Source organism: Mirounga leonina, unplaced genomic scaffold (genome assembly GCF_011800145.1).
Source record: "Mirounga leonina isolate KUSES-001 unplaced genomic scaffold, KU_Mleo_1.0 Mir_100873, whole genome shotgun sequence".
NCBI classification, from domain to species: Eukaryota; Metazoa; Chordata; class Mammalia; order Carnivora; family Phocidae; genus Mirounga; species Mirounga leonina.
In genome coordinates, this window is record NW_023270030.1 from 607,013 (window position 1) to 620,326 (window position 13,314).

Genomic DNA, 13,314 nt, shown 5'->3' on the forward strand with positions numbered 1-13,314 from the left:
TACCTAGTAGTGCAATTGTTGGATGGTAGGGTAGCTCTATTCTTAACATCTTGAGGAACCTCCATACTGTTTTCCAGAGTGGCTATACCAGCTTGCATTCCCACCAACACTGTAAGAGGGTTCCCCTTTTTTCACATCCTTGCCAACATTTGTTTTTTCATGTTTTGTTAATTTTTGCCATTCTAACTGGCGTAAGGGGGTATCTCATTGTGGTTTCGATTTGTATTTCCCTGATGGCTAGTGATGCTGAGCATTCTTTCATGTGTCTGTTAGCCATTTGCATGTCATTTTTGGAGAAGTGTCTTTTCATGTCTTCTGCTCATTTTTTGACTTGCTTATTTGTTTTTTGGGTTTTGAGATTCAGAAGTTCTTTATAGATCTTGGATATAAGTCCCTTGTCTGTAGTGCCATTTGCAAATATCTTCTCCCATTCTGTGGGTTGCCTCTTTGTTTTGTTGACTGTTTCCTTTGCTGTGCAGAAGCTTTTGATCTTGATGAAGTCCCAAAAGTTCATTTTTGCTTTTGTTTCACTAGCTTTTGGAGATGTATCTTGAAAGAAGTTGCTGTGGCTGATGTCAAAGAGGTTACTGCCTATGTTCTCCTCTAGGATTTGGATGGATTCCTGTCTCACATTGAGGTCTTTCATCCATTTTGAGTTTATCTTTGTGTATGGTGTAAGGGAGTGGTCCAGTTTCATTCTTCTGGATGTAGCTGTCCAATTATCCCAGCACAACTTTTGAAAAGACTGTCTTTTTTCAATTGGATATTTTTTCCTGATTTGTCAAAGGTTAATTGACCACAGAGTTGAGGGTCCATTGATGGAGTCTCTATTCTGTTCCTTTGGTCCATGTGTCTGTTTTTGTGCCAATACCATGCTGTCTTGGTGATCACAGCTTTGTAATATAGCTTGAAGTCTGGCAACCTGATGCCCCCAGTTTTTGTTTTTTTTTTTCTTTTTTATCATTCCCTTGGGGATTCGGGGTCTTTTCTGGTTCTATACAAATCTGAGGATTGTTTGTTCCAGCTCTTTGAAAAATGCCAATGGTATTTTAATAGGGATAGCTTTGAAAGTGTAAATTGCTCTGGGTAGGATAGACATTTTATGAATGTTTATTCTTCCAATCCATGAGAATGGAATATTTTTCCATCTTTTTGCATCTTCCTCAATTTTTGCTCCTCATCTTAAGGGAAAAGCTCTCAGACTATGGACTCCAAGAAACAAAATGAGGGTTTTAGAGGGGAAAGGGGTGGAAGGATGGGTTAGACCAGGGAAAAGTATTAAGAAGGGCATGTATTGCATGGAGCACTGGGTGTTATAAGCAAACAATGAATCATGGAACACTGCATCAAAAACTAATAATGTACTGTATGGTGACTAACATAACAATAAAATTAAATTTAAAAAAAAGCTTTCAGCTTTTGCCCATTGATAATGATATTCGCTGTGTGCTTTTCATAGATGGTTTTTATGAAATTGAGGAATGTTCCCTCCCCATACTCTTAAGAGTTTTAATCAGGAACAGATGTTGTCTTTTGTCAAATGCTTTATCTGCATCAATTGAGAGGATCATATGGTCCTTGTCTTTTATTGATTTATTTATCTACTATGTTGATTGATTTGCAAATGTTGAGCCACCCTTGTATGCCAGGCATAAAACCCATTTGGTCTTGGTGAATAATCCTTTTAAAGTACTGTTGGATCCCATTAGTTAGGATTTTGTTGGTATTTTGGCATCCATCTTCTTCACAGAATGGGTTTGTAATTCTACTATTTGATGGGGTCTTTGCCTGGTTTTGGGTTCAGTGTAATGCTGGCCTCAGAGAATGAGTTTGAAAGTTTTCCTTCTGTTTCTATTTTTTGGGAACATCTTCAGGAGAATAGGTATTATTTCTTCTTTAAATATTTGGTAGAATTCCCCTGGGAAGCCATGAAGCCCTAGACTTTTGTTTTTTGGGAGGTTTTTGTTTACTGCTTCAATTTCGTTACTAGTTATTGGTCTATTTAGATTGTCTATTTCTTCCTGTTTCAGTCTTGGTAGTTTGTAAGTTTCCAGAAGACATCCATTTCATCCAGGTTGCTTAATTTGTTGGCATACATTCTCTGGTAATAATTTCTAATAACTGTTTCTTTTTCCTTGATGTTAGTCATGATCTCTCCTTTTTCATTCATGATTTTATTAATTTGGGTCCTTTCTCTTTTCTTTTGGATAAGTTTGGCCAGTAGTTTTCCCATCTTATTAATTCTTTCAAAGAACCAGCTTCCAGTTTCATTGATCTGATCTACTGTGTTTCTGGTTTCTAATTCATTGATCTCCGCTCTAATCTTTATTATTTCTCTTCTCCTGCTTGGTTTAGGTTTTATTTGCTGTTTGTTCTCCAGCTCCTTTAGGTGTAGGGTTAGCTTGTGCATTTGGCATTTTTCCTATTTTTTGAGAGAGGCTTGGATGGCTATGTATTTCCCCCTTAGGACTGCCTTTGCAGTATCCCATAGGTGTTGGATGGATGAGTTTTATTTTCTCGTTGGTTTCCATGAATTGTTTAAGCTCTTCTTCAGTTTCCTGGTTGATCCATTCATTCTTTAGCAGCATGCTCTTTAACTTCCAAGTGTTTGAATTCCTTCCATTTTTTTTCCCTTGGGATTGAGTTCAAGTTTTAAAGATTTACAGTCTGAAATATGCAGGGGATAATCTCAATCTTTTGGTATTGTTTGAGGCCTGATTTGTAACAGTATATGGTCTCTTCTGCAGAAAGTTTCATGTGTGCTCGAGAAGAATGAGTATTCTGTTGTTTTAGGGTGGAATGTTCTGTATATATCTATGAGGTCCATCTGGTCCAGTGTGTCATTCAAAGCTCTTGTTTCTTTGTTGATCTTCTGTTTCAATGGTCTGCCCAGTGCTGAGAGCGGAGTGTTAATATCTGCTACTATTAATGTATTATTGTCAATCTGATTCTTTATTGTCAATTGGCTCATGTAGTTGGCTGCTCCCAAGTTGGGGGCATAGATATTGACAACTGTTAGATTTTCTTGTTGGATAGACCCTTTATGAATGATATAGTGTCCCTGTGGATCTGTTATTATAGTCTTTGGTTTAAATTCTAATTGGACTGATATAAGAATTGCTACCCCAGCTTTCTTTTGAGGTCCATTGGCATGAAAAATATTTCTCCATCCCCTCACTTTCAGTTTGGATGTATCTTTAGGTTCAAAATGAGTATCTTGTTGACAACATATGGATGGGTCCTGTCTTTGTATCCAGTCTGCAACCCTGTGCCATTTCATGGAAGCATTTAGGCCATTCATGTTGAGGATTACTACTGAAAGATATGTTTATTGTCATCCTGTTGTTTGTATAGTCCCTGTTTCTATGGATTTTGTCTTTAAATTTCTGGTCCATATTACTATATGGTCCATATTACCATATGACATATTGTCATCATGTAACTTGTGAAGTCCCAGTTTCTATTAACTGTCTCTGTAAATTTCTGTTTTATATCACTCTTGGGGTCTTTCTCCTTTTATAGAATCCCCCTTAATATTTCTTGCAGGGCCAGCTTAGTGGTCACATATTCTTTCAGTTTCTGCCAGTCTTGGAAGCTCTGCATCTCTCCATCCATTCTAAATGACAGCCTTGCTGGATAAAGTATTCTTGGCTGCATGTTCTCATTTAGTACCCTGAATATGTCTTGCCAGGCCTTTCTGGCTTGCCAGGTCTCTGTGGATAAGTCTGACATTTTCTGATATTCCTCCTTTGTACGTAAGGAATGTCTTCCCCCTAACTGCCCTTAAGATGGTTTCCTTGGTTCTAAGATTCGTGACTTTTACTATTACATGCCAAGGTGTTGGCCTGTTTTCCTTGATCTTGGGAGGGGTCCTCTCTGCCTCTAGGACTCGAATGTTTGGTTCATTCCCCAGATGAGGGAAGTTCTCAGCTACGATTTGCTCAAATACATCTTCTAGCCCTTTCTCCCTCTCCACTCCCTCCGGGATTCCAATTATTCTGACATTGGAACACCTCATGGTGTCACTTATTTCTCTGATTCTATTTTCATGGATTCTGGGTTGTTTTTCCCTGGCCTCCTCTTTTCCCTTTTTATTTATTATATTGTCTTCCAGGTCGCTTATTCTCTCTTCTTTTTCAGTTACCCTAGCTGTTAGATGATCTAGATTGGATTGGATCTCACTGATAGCATTTTTAAGTTCTGCCAATTCACCTTTTATGCCTGTCCTTAGAGACTCTAGGTTGACATTAATTGATTTCTCCATTCTAGCCATTGTCTTCACAATTGCTAGCCTGAATTCCATCTCTGACATCTTGGTTAGATCTGCATCCATTTGTAAATTTGTAGCATAAGTTATAATCTCTGAGTCTTTTCTATTTTTGGGGCTCCTCCTCCTAGTCATTCTGTTGATGGGTGTTTGAGGGAATGTATAGAGTCCAAATTATTGACCAGAACCCAAGCAAGATACACCTATTTTCTTGGGACCTTAGGGTTCCTGGCCTCTTGTTTTCCCATCCTGTCTCCGCGGGAGGGACCTGTTCCGCTGTTACTCAGGCAACCCTGTTTGGGCAGAGTTTCCCTGTGCCCCTGTGGTGGGGGATGGGCTAAGTGGGAATCAGTCTTTGGGGCTTTTGTTCTCTGGCGGCTTTCCCTGGCGGCTTTCCACCTCTCTTCCGCGAGTCAGAGCAGAAGAGACCATTTCCAACCCTCTGCCTCAGAGTAGAGAGACCTCAGTCTCTTCTTCAGTGAGCTCTCCAGGCCACACTGTCTCTGTTTCTGTCCTTGCTGCTATAAACTGCAGTGTCCTGGGTTGTGCGCCCCTCCGCAGCACTCCCAGTCCTGCCTCCAGGTCGGGGCTGTCTCTGCCCTTTGTGCTCCTAAAACCGCCAGCCGCTCCCAGTTCGCGCACGCGTGCGACTCCGCTGCTTGCGGTTTCCACCCCAGGGGGTTGCAGTTCACTGGCGCGACCCCAGCGTACCGGGTTTCCATTTCGGAGGGTGCAGTTCGTGTGCACGCGACCGTCGCTCTGGGTTTCTGTCTGGGGGGCTGCGGTTCCTGTGTGCGTGACCCCGCCGGTCTGGTTTTCCACCCTGGGGGCTGCCCTAAAGTCCTTTCCCGATGCTACCGGTCTGCGAGTCTGTGCCCCGTCCGCAGCGCAGGAGGCTGTCACTCCCCGGCAGTGTAGGATCCCCAGGTCCAGGCACCCTCCCGCTGTCGTTTATCCTCCGATATCTGCCCGTGGAATCACGGCTCTCCGCTTCGTACCTCAAAACCAACTGCCTGCGATATTCTGTTTGTAGAGATCCAGATCTTCTTACATCTCAGGCTGGTTTCATGGGTGCTCAGAGTGGTCTGGTAGATATCCAGCTCAATTCCGGGGACCAGTTGAAATAGGGTCCCCTACACCTCCGCCATCTTTCCCCTCCCCGTCCATTGGACATTCTTTCCTACTTTGTCAAAGATGAGTTGACCATAGAGTTGAGGGTCCATTTCTGGGCTCTCTGTTCTGTTCCATTGATCTACGTGTCTGTTTTTGTGCCAGTACCATACTGTCTTGGTGATTACAGGTTTGTAATAGAGCTGGAAGTCCGGCATTGTGATGCCACCAGCTTTGCTTTTCTTTTTCAACATTCCTCTGGCTATTCAGGGTCTTTTCTGGTTCCATACAAATTTTAGGATTATTTGTTCCATTTATTTGAAAAAAGTGGATGGTATTTTGATAGGGAGTGCATTAAATGTGTAGATTGGTCTAGGTAGCATTGACACCTTCACAATATTTGTTCTTCCAATCCTGGAGCATGGAACGTTTTTCCATTTCTTTATGTCTTCCTCAATTTTTTTCATGAGTATTTCATAGTTTTCTGAGTACAGATTCTTTGCCTCCTGGATTAGATTTATTCCTAGGTATCTTATGGTTTTGGATGCAACTGTAAATGGGATCGACTCCTTAATTTCTCTTTCTTCTGTCTTGTTGTTGGTGTATAGGAATGCCACTGATTTCTGTGTATTGATTTTATATTCTCCCACTTTAGTGAATTCCTGTATGAGTTCTAGCAGTTTTGGGGTGGAGTCCTTTGGGTTTTCCACATAAACTATCATATCATCTGTAAAGAGTGAGAGTTTGACTTCTTCTTTGCCCATTTGGATGCCTTTTATTTCTTTTTGTTGTCTGATTGCTGTGGTTAGGATTTCTAATACTATGTTGAAGAGCAGTGGTCATAGTGGAGATCCCTGCCATGTCCCTTACCTTAGGGGGAAAGTTCTCAGTTTTTCCCCATTGAGAATGATATTTGCTGTGGGTTTTTCATAGGTGGCTTTTATGATATTGAAGTATGTACCCTCTATCCCTATACTCTGAAGAGTTTTGATCAAGAAAGGATGCTGTACCTTGTCAAATGCTTTTTCTGCATCTATTGAGACGTTCATATGGTTCTTGTTCTGTTTTATTAATGTATTGTATCACATTGATTGATTTGTGGATGTTGAACCAATCTTGCAGCCAAAGGATAAATCCCACTTGGTCATGGTGAATAATCCTTTTAATATACTGTTGGATCCTATTGGTTAGTATTTTGGTGAGAATTTTTGCATCCATGTTCATCAAGGATATTGGTCTGTAATTCTCGTTTTTGATGGGGTCTTTGTCTGATTTTGGGCTCAAGGTAATTGTGGCCTCCTAAAATGAATTTGGAAGTTTCTTTTTACATTTCTATTTTTTGGAATAGTTTCAGAAGAATAGGTATTAATTATTCTTTCAGTGTTGGTAGAATTCCCCTGGGAAGCCATCTGGCCCTGGGCTTTTGTTTGTTGGGAAATTTTTTATTACTGCGTCAATTTCCTTCATGGTTATAGGTCTGTTCATGTTTTCTATTTCTTCCTGGTTCAGTTTTGGTAGTTCATACATCTCTCGGAATGCATCCATTTCTTCCAGATTGTCTAATTTGCTGGCATATAGTTGCTCATAATATGTTCTTATAATTGTCTGTATTTCTTTGATGTTGGTTGTGATCTCTCCCTTTCATTCATGATTTTCTTTACTTGGTTCCTTTCTCTTTTCTTTTTGATAAGTCTGGCCAAGTGTTTATCAATCATGTTATTCTTTCAAACAACAAGCTCATAGTTTCCTTGATCTGTTTTTCTGTTCTTTTGGGTTCTATTTCATTGATTTCTGCTCTAAACTTTATTATTTCTTTTCTCCTGCCAGGTTTAGGTTTTATTTGCTGTTGTTTCTCTAGCTCCTTTAGGTGTAGGGTTAGGTTGTGTATTTGAGACCTTTCTTGTTTCTTGAGAAAGGCTTATATTGCTATATGTTTTCCTCTTAGGACTGCCTTTCCTGCATCCCAAAGATTTTGAATAGTTGTGTTTTCATTTTCATTTGTTTCCATGAATTTTTAAAATTCTTCTTTAATTTCCTGGTGGACCCATTCATTCTTTAGTAGGATGTTCTTTAGCCTCCATGTATTTGAGTTCTTTCCAACTTTCCTTTGTGATCAAGTTCTAGTTTCAAAGCATTGTGGTCTGAAAATAGGCAGGGAATGATCCCAATCTTTTGGTACCGGTTGAGACCTGATTTTGACCTAGGATGTGATCTATTCTGGAGAATGTTCCATGGGCACTAGAGAAGAATGTGTAGTCTGTTGCTTTGGGATGGAATGTTCTGAATATATCTGTGAAGTCCATTTGGTCCAGTGTGTCATTTAAAGTCTTTATTTCCTTGTTGATCTTTTGCTTAGGTGATCTGTCCATTTCAGTGAGGGGTTGTTAAAGTCCCCCACTATTATTGTATTTTTGTCGATGTGTTTCTTTGCTTTTGTTATTAATTGGTTTATATAATTGGCTGTTCCCATGTTAGGGGAATAGATATTTACAATTGTTAGATCTTCTTGTTGCATAGACCCTTTAAGTATGATATAGTGTCTTTCCTCATCTCTTATTATAGTCTTTGGTTTAAAATCTAATTTGTCTGATATAAGGATTGCCACCCCAGCTTTCTCTTGGTGTCATTAGCATGGTAAATGCCCCCCCCCACTTTCTATCTGGAGGTGTCTTTGGGTCTAAATGACTGTCTTGCAGACAGCAAATTGAGGGATCTTGTTTTTTTATCCAATCTGATACCCTGTGTCTTTTGATTAGGGCATTTAGCCCATTTACATTCAGGGTAACTATTGAAAGATATGAATTTAGTGCCATTGTATTGCCTGTAAAGTGACTGTTACTGTATATTGTCTGTGTTCCTTTCTGGTTTATGTTACTTTTAGGATCTCTCCTTGCTCAGAGGACCCCTTTCAATATTTCTTGTAGGGCTAGTTTCATGTTTGCCAATTCCTTTAGTTTTTGTTTATCCTGGAAACTTTTTATCTCTCCTTCTATTTTCTGTGACAGCCTCGCTGGATATAGTATTCTTGGCTGCATATTTTTCTCATTTCATGCTCTGAATATATCATGTCAGTCCTTTCTGGCCTGCCACCTGTCTGTGGATAGGTCTGTTGCCAATCTAATGTTTTTACCATTGTAGGTTACAGATCTCTTGTCCCAAGCTGTTTTCAGGATTTTCTTTTTGTCTCTGAGACTCATAAGTTTTACTATTAGATGTCGGGGTATTGACCTATTTTTATTGATTTTGAGGGGGTTTCTCTGTGCCTCCTGGATTTTGATGCCTGTTTCCTTCCCCAAATTAGGGAAGTTCTCCACTATAATTTGCTCCAATATACCTTCTGCCCCTCTCTTTCTTCTTCTTCTGGGATCCCAATTATTCTAAATATTGTTTCGTCTTATGATATCACTTATCTCTCGAATTCTGCCCTCATGATCCAATAGTTGTTTATCTCTCTTTTTCTCAGCTTCTTTATTTTCCATCATTTAGTCTTCTATATCACTAATTCTCTCTTCTGCCTCATGTATCCTAGTAGTTAGAGCCTCCATTTTTAATTGCATCTCATTAATCGCCTTTTTGATTTCAACTTTTTTAGATTTTAGTTCTTTTATTTCTCCAGAGAGGGTTTCTTTAATATCTTCCATGCTTTTTTCAAGCCCAGCTAGTATCTTTAAAATCGTCATTCTGAACTCTAGTCCCTGGCAGTCAGTTCTGCCTCTTCTTCTTCTTTTTTTTTTTTTTTAGGTGATTTTTTCAGTCATCTCATTTTGTCCAGAGAAGAATAGATAAATGAGAGAACAAAATGCTAACTGGGTAACAATGACCCCAGAAAAATATACACTAAAGAAATCAGAAGATATCTGAACCCGGGGGAAAAGAGAGAAAAGAGAAAAAGATATAAAAAAAATAAAGAAACAAACAAAAAAAAGACCAGAATATGATCAAATATGATCAGGCTTGTGCATAGATCAGTGTCACACACTAGATTTTGGTCTGTTAGAAGAAAGTGCTTCCCAAAATGTTAAAGAAAGAAAAGCTTATATATGTACAGAAATAAGGGTAAATATGATGAAGGGATGGAATATGAATGTAAGGATGAAAATTATAAAGGATTTTATAAAAAGAATTGATAAGAAGTTGGTTGAAAAAGTAAAGAAGTGGATTAAAAAAAAAAAAGAAAAAGGAGAGAGTGTGATCTGGCCAGAGACTAAAACAAAGCCATACACTAGAGATTTAGGGTATATCTTTGTCTGTTAGAAGAAACTGTGTCCCAAAATTTTAAAGAGAGTACAACTTATATATATATACCAAAAATAAGGTTAACTACTATGCAGGGATAGAATATGACTCTAAAAATGAAAAAATACAAAAGATTTTTTTAAAAAGGGATTGATAAGATGTTGGTTAATGAAGGGAAAAAGAAAAATTCAAAAAAAGAAAATTAAAAAAATTAACTTTGAAAGTCTAAAGAATCATGGGAAAAAGCCATGAATTCTATGTGCAGTATTCCCCTAGTGCTGGAGTTCTCATTGATTGGTAAACTTGGTCTTGGCTGGCTGTTCTTGCTGATCTTCTGGGAGAGGGGCCTGTTGCAGTGGTTCTCAAATATCTTTGCTCGAGGTGGAATTGCCCTGCCTTTGCTGGGGCTGGGTTAAGTAATCTGCTCGGGTTTGCTCTCAGGAGCTTTTGTTCCCTGCAAGCTTTCTGTACAGCTTTGGAGGCCGAGAGTGAAAATGGCAGCCTCCCAATCTCCACCCCAGAGTTGCCAAGAACTCAGGGCCCCACTCCACAGTGAGCCCCCAGAGAAAAGCAGTCAATCACTCCCGTCTCCCCGGTCTCAGGCCATACTCTGTGTTCACTCGGCCTGTGACTGGGCATTTCTATCTCTGACACACGACCCCATGTGTAGTCTCCAAACCCAGCAGATTCCTGCAGTGCACTCCTGCACCACTCCTCCTGGGGGAGGAAGGGAAGTCTCCTGGGATCTGCCACTTGTTGGGTCCCTGCCTGGGATACATTGTTATCACTGTACTGTGGATCACAGTTTATGGCAACCCCAAGCTGAGAGCCCACTCCTCAGCTCCGTCTTTGCAGCCGGCTTCCCTGCTTGATACCTGGGAGCTCTGCCACACTCAGGCACCCCCAGTCTTTCTGTGACCCTGAGGGTCCTGAGACCACACTCTCCCAGTGAGGGTTCCACCCCCAGCTTAGCCACTGGAGTGACGTCCCTCAGAGGAGCAGACTTCTAAAAGTTCCGATTTTGTGCTCTGCTGCTCTATCACTTGCTGGTAGCCAGCTGATTGAGGCCCCGACCCTGCCGTCTATCTTCCCCAATATCACCGCAGATTCACTTCTCCACACGTCCTACCTTCCAGAATGTGGTCGCTTTTCTGTTCAGATAGTTGCTGCTATTCTTTTCTTCGATCTCCTGTTGAGTTCGTAGGTGTTCAGAATGGTTTGATCCTTATCTAGCTGAATTCCTGGGACCGGGCAAAATGTAGGTCTCCTACTCCTCTGCTGTCTTGCTCCCTCTAGCAATATTTTAAATAACAGTGGTAAGGGTGGTCATCCCTGAATTGCTCCTGACTACAGATGAAAAGCTCTCAGTGTTTCCCCATTGAGGATGATATTAGCTGTGGGTGTTTCATATATGGTCTTTGTTACATTGAGGTATGTTCCCTCTAATCCTACTTTTTTGAAGGTTTTTATCATGAAATGGAGTTGTAGTTTGTCAAATGCTTTTCTGCATCTATTGAAAGGATCATATTGTTCTTTTCCTTTTCCATTAATGTGCTGTATCAGGCTGATTGATTTACAAATATTGAACCAACCTTGAAACCCAGGAATAAATCCCACTTATTACAGTGAATGATTCTTTTAAGGTACTGTTGGATTCAGTTTGCTAATATTGAGTTGAGAATTTTTGCATCCATGTTCATTAGGGATATTGGCCCGTAGTTCTCATTTTGGTATCAGCTTAATGCTGGCCTCATGGAATGAACTTGGAAATTTTCCTTCCTTTTCTAGTTTTTGGAATAGTTTGAGAATTCTGTGAAGTCATCTGGTCCTGGACACTTTTTGTTGGGAGTTTTTGATTACTGGTTCAATTTCTTTGCTGGGTATCAGTCTATATAAGTTTTCTATTCCTTCCTCTTTCAGTTTTGATAGTTTATAGGTTTCTAGTCATTTATCCATTTCTTCAGGTTGTCCGTATAGTTGGCATATAGTTTTTTTCATAATATTCTTTTATAATTATTTGTATTTTTGTGGTGTTGGTTGTTATTTCCCCTCTCTCATTTGTGATTTTATTTATTTGCTTCTGTTCTTTTTTCTTTTTGATAAGTCTGGCTACTGGTTTATCACTTTTTTCAGTGAACTGCTCCAGGTTTCATTGATCTTTTCTTTTGTTCTTTTATTTTCTAATATCATTTTTTTTCTGCTCTAATTTCCATTTCTCTGTTGGCTTTAGGCTTCATTTGTTGTTCTTTTTCTAGCTCCTTTTGGGTGTGAGGTTAGGTTGCTTATTTGAGAGTTTTCTTGCTTCTTAAGTTAGGCCTGTATTGCTCTATACTTCTCTCTTAGGGCTAATTTTATTGTATCCCAGAGGTTTTGGATCATCCTATTTTCGTTTTGGATTATTTCCATGTATTTTTTTCAATTTTCATTTTTTTCTTTGAAATCTTGGTTGACCCATTCATTGTTTAGTAGCATGTTATTTAACCTCCATGTATTTGTGATCTTTCTAAACTTTTTCTTGTGGTTGACTTGAAGTTTATAGCATTTTGTTCAGAAATGTTGCATTGTATGGTTTCAGGCTTTTTATATTTGTTGAGGCCTATTTTTTGACCTAATGTGATCTATTCTGCAGAATGTTCCATGTGCACCTTAAGAGAATATGTACTCTGGGCACCTGGGTGGCTCAGTCATTGAGCGTCTGCCTTCGGCTCAGGTCATGATCCCAGGGTCCTGGGATCGAGTCCCACATCGGGCTCCCTGCTCGGCGGGAGGCCTGCTTCTCCCTCTCCCACTCCCCCTGCTTGTGTTCCTGCTCTCGCTATCTCTCTCTCTGTCAAATAAATAAATAAAATCTTAAAAAAAAAAGAATATGTACTCCTTAATGCACATGCTGTGATGAACACTGGGTGTTATCTGTAACTAATGAATCATTGAGCACTACATCAAAAACTAATAATGTACTATACAGTGGCTAACTGAACATAGTAAAAAAAAAAAAAAAGAATATCCATTCTGCTGGTTTAGGACGGAACGTTCTGTTTAGATCTGTTAGGTCCATCTTGTCCAGTGTGTCATTCAAAGCCATTTGTTCCTTGTTTGTTTTCTATTTAGATGTTATGTCTATTGATGTAAGTGGAATGTTAAAGTCCCCTACTTGTATTGTATAATTATTGTTTAGTTCATTTATTCTTGTTATTAATTGTTTCATATGGATCTCCCATGTTGGGTGTATAAAGATTTACAATTGTTTGATCTTCTTCTTGGATTGTTCCCTTTATTATGATATAGTGCCCTTATTTGTCTCTTGTTACAATCTTTGTTTTAAACTCCAGTTTGCCTAATATACATATTGCTAGCCTGGCTTTCTTTTGATGTCCATTTGCATGATAAATGGTTCTCCATCCCCTCACTTTCAATCTGCAGTTGTCCTAAGGTCTAAACTGAGTCTTTTGTAGGCAGCATGTAAGTGAGTCTTGCTTTTTATACAGTGTAACACCTTATGTCTTTTGATTGGAGCATTTAGTCCATTTACATTCATAGTAACTATTGATAGATGTATATTTATTGCCATTTTATTACTCGTTTTTTCACTGTTTGTGGAGATTTTCTCTGATCCTTTCTTATCTTTTTCACTTTTGGATTTTCCTTTCCTCTCAAATCATCCCCTTTAATATTTCTTTCAGGGCTGATTTAGTTGTCTCAAA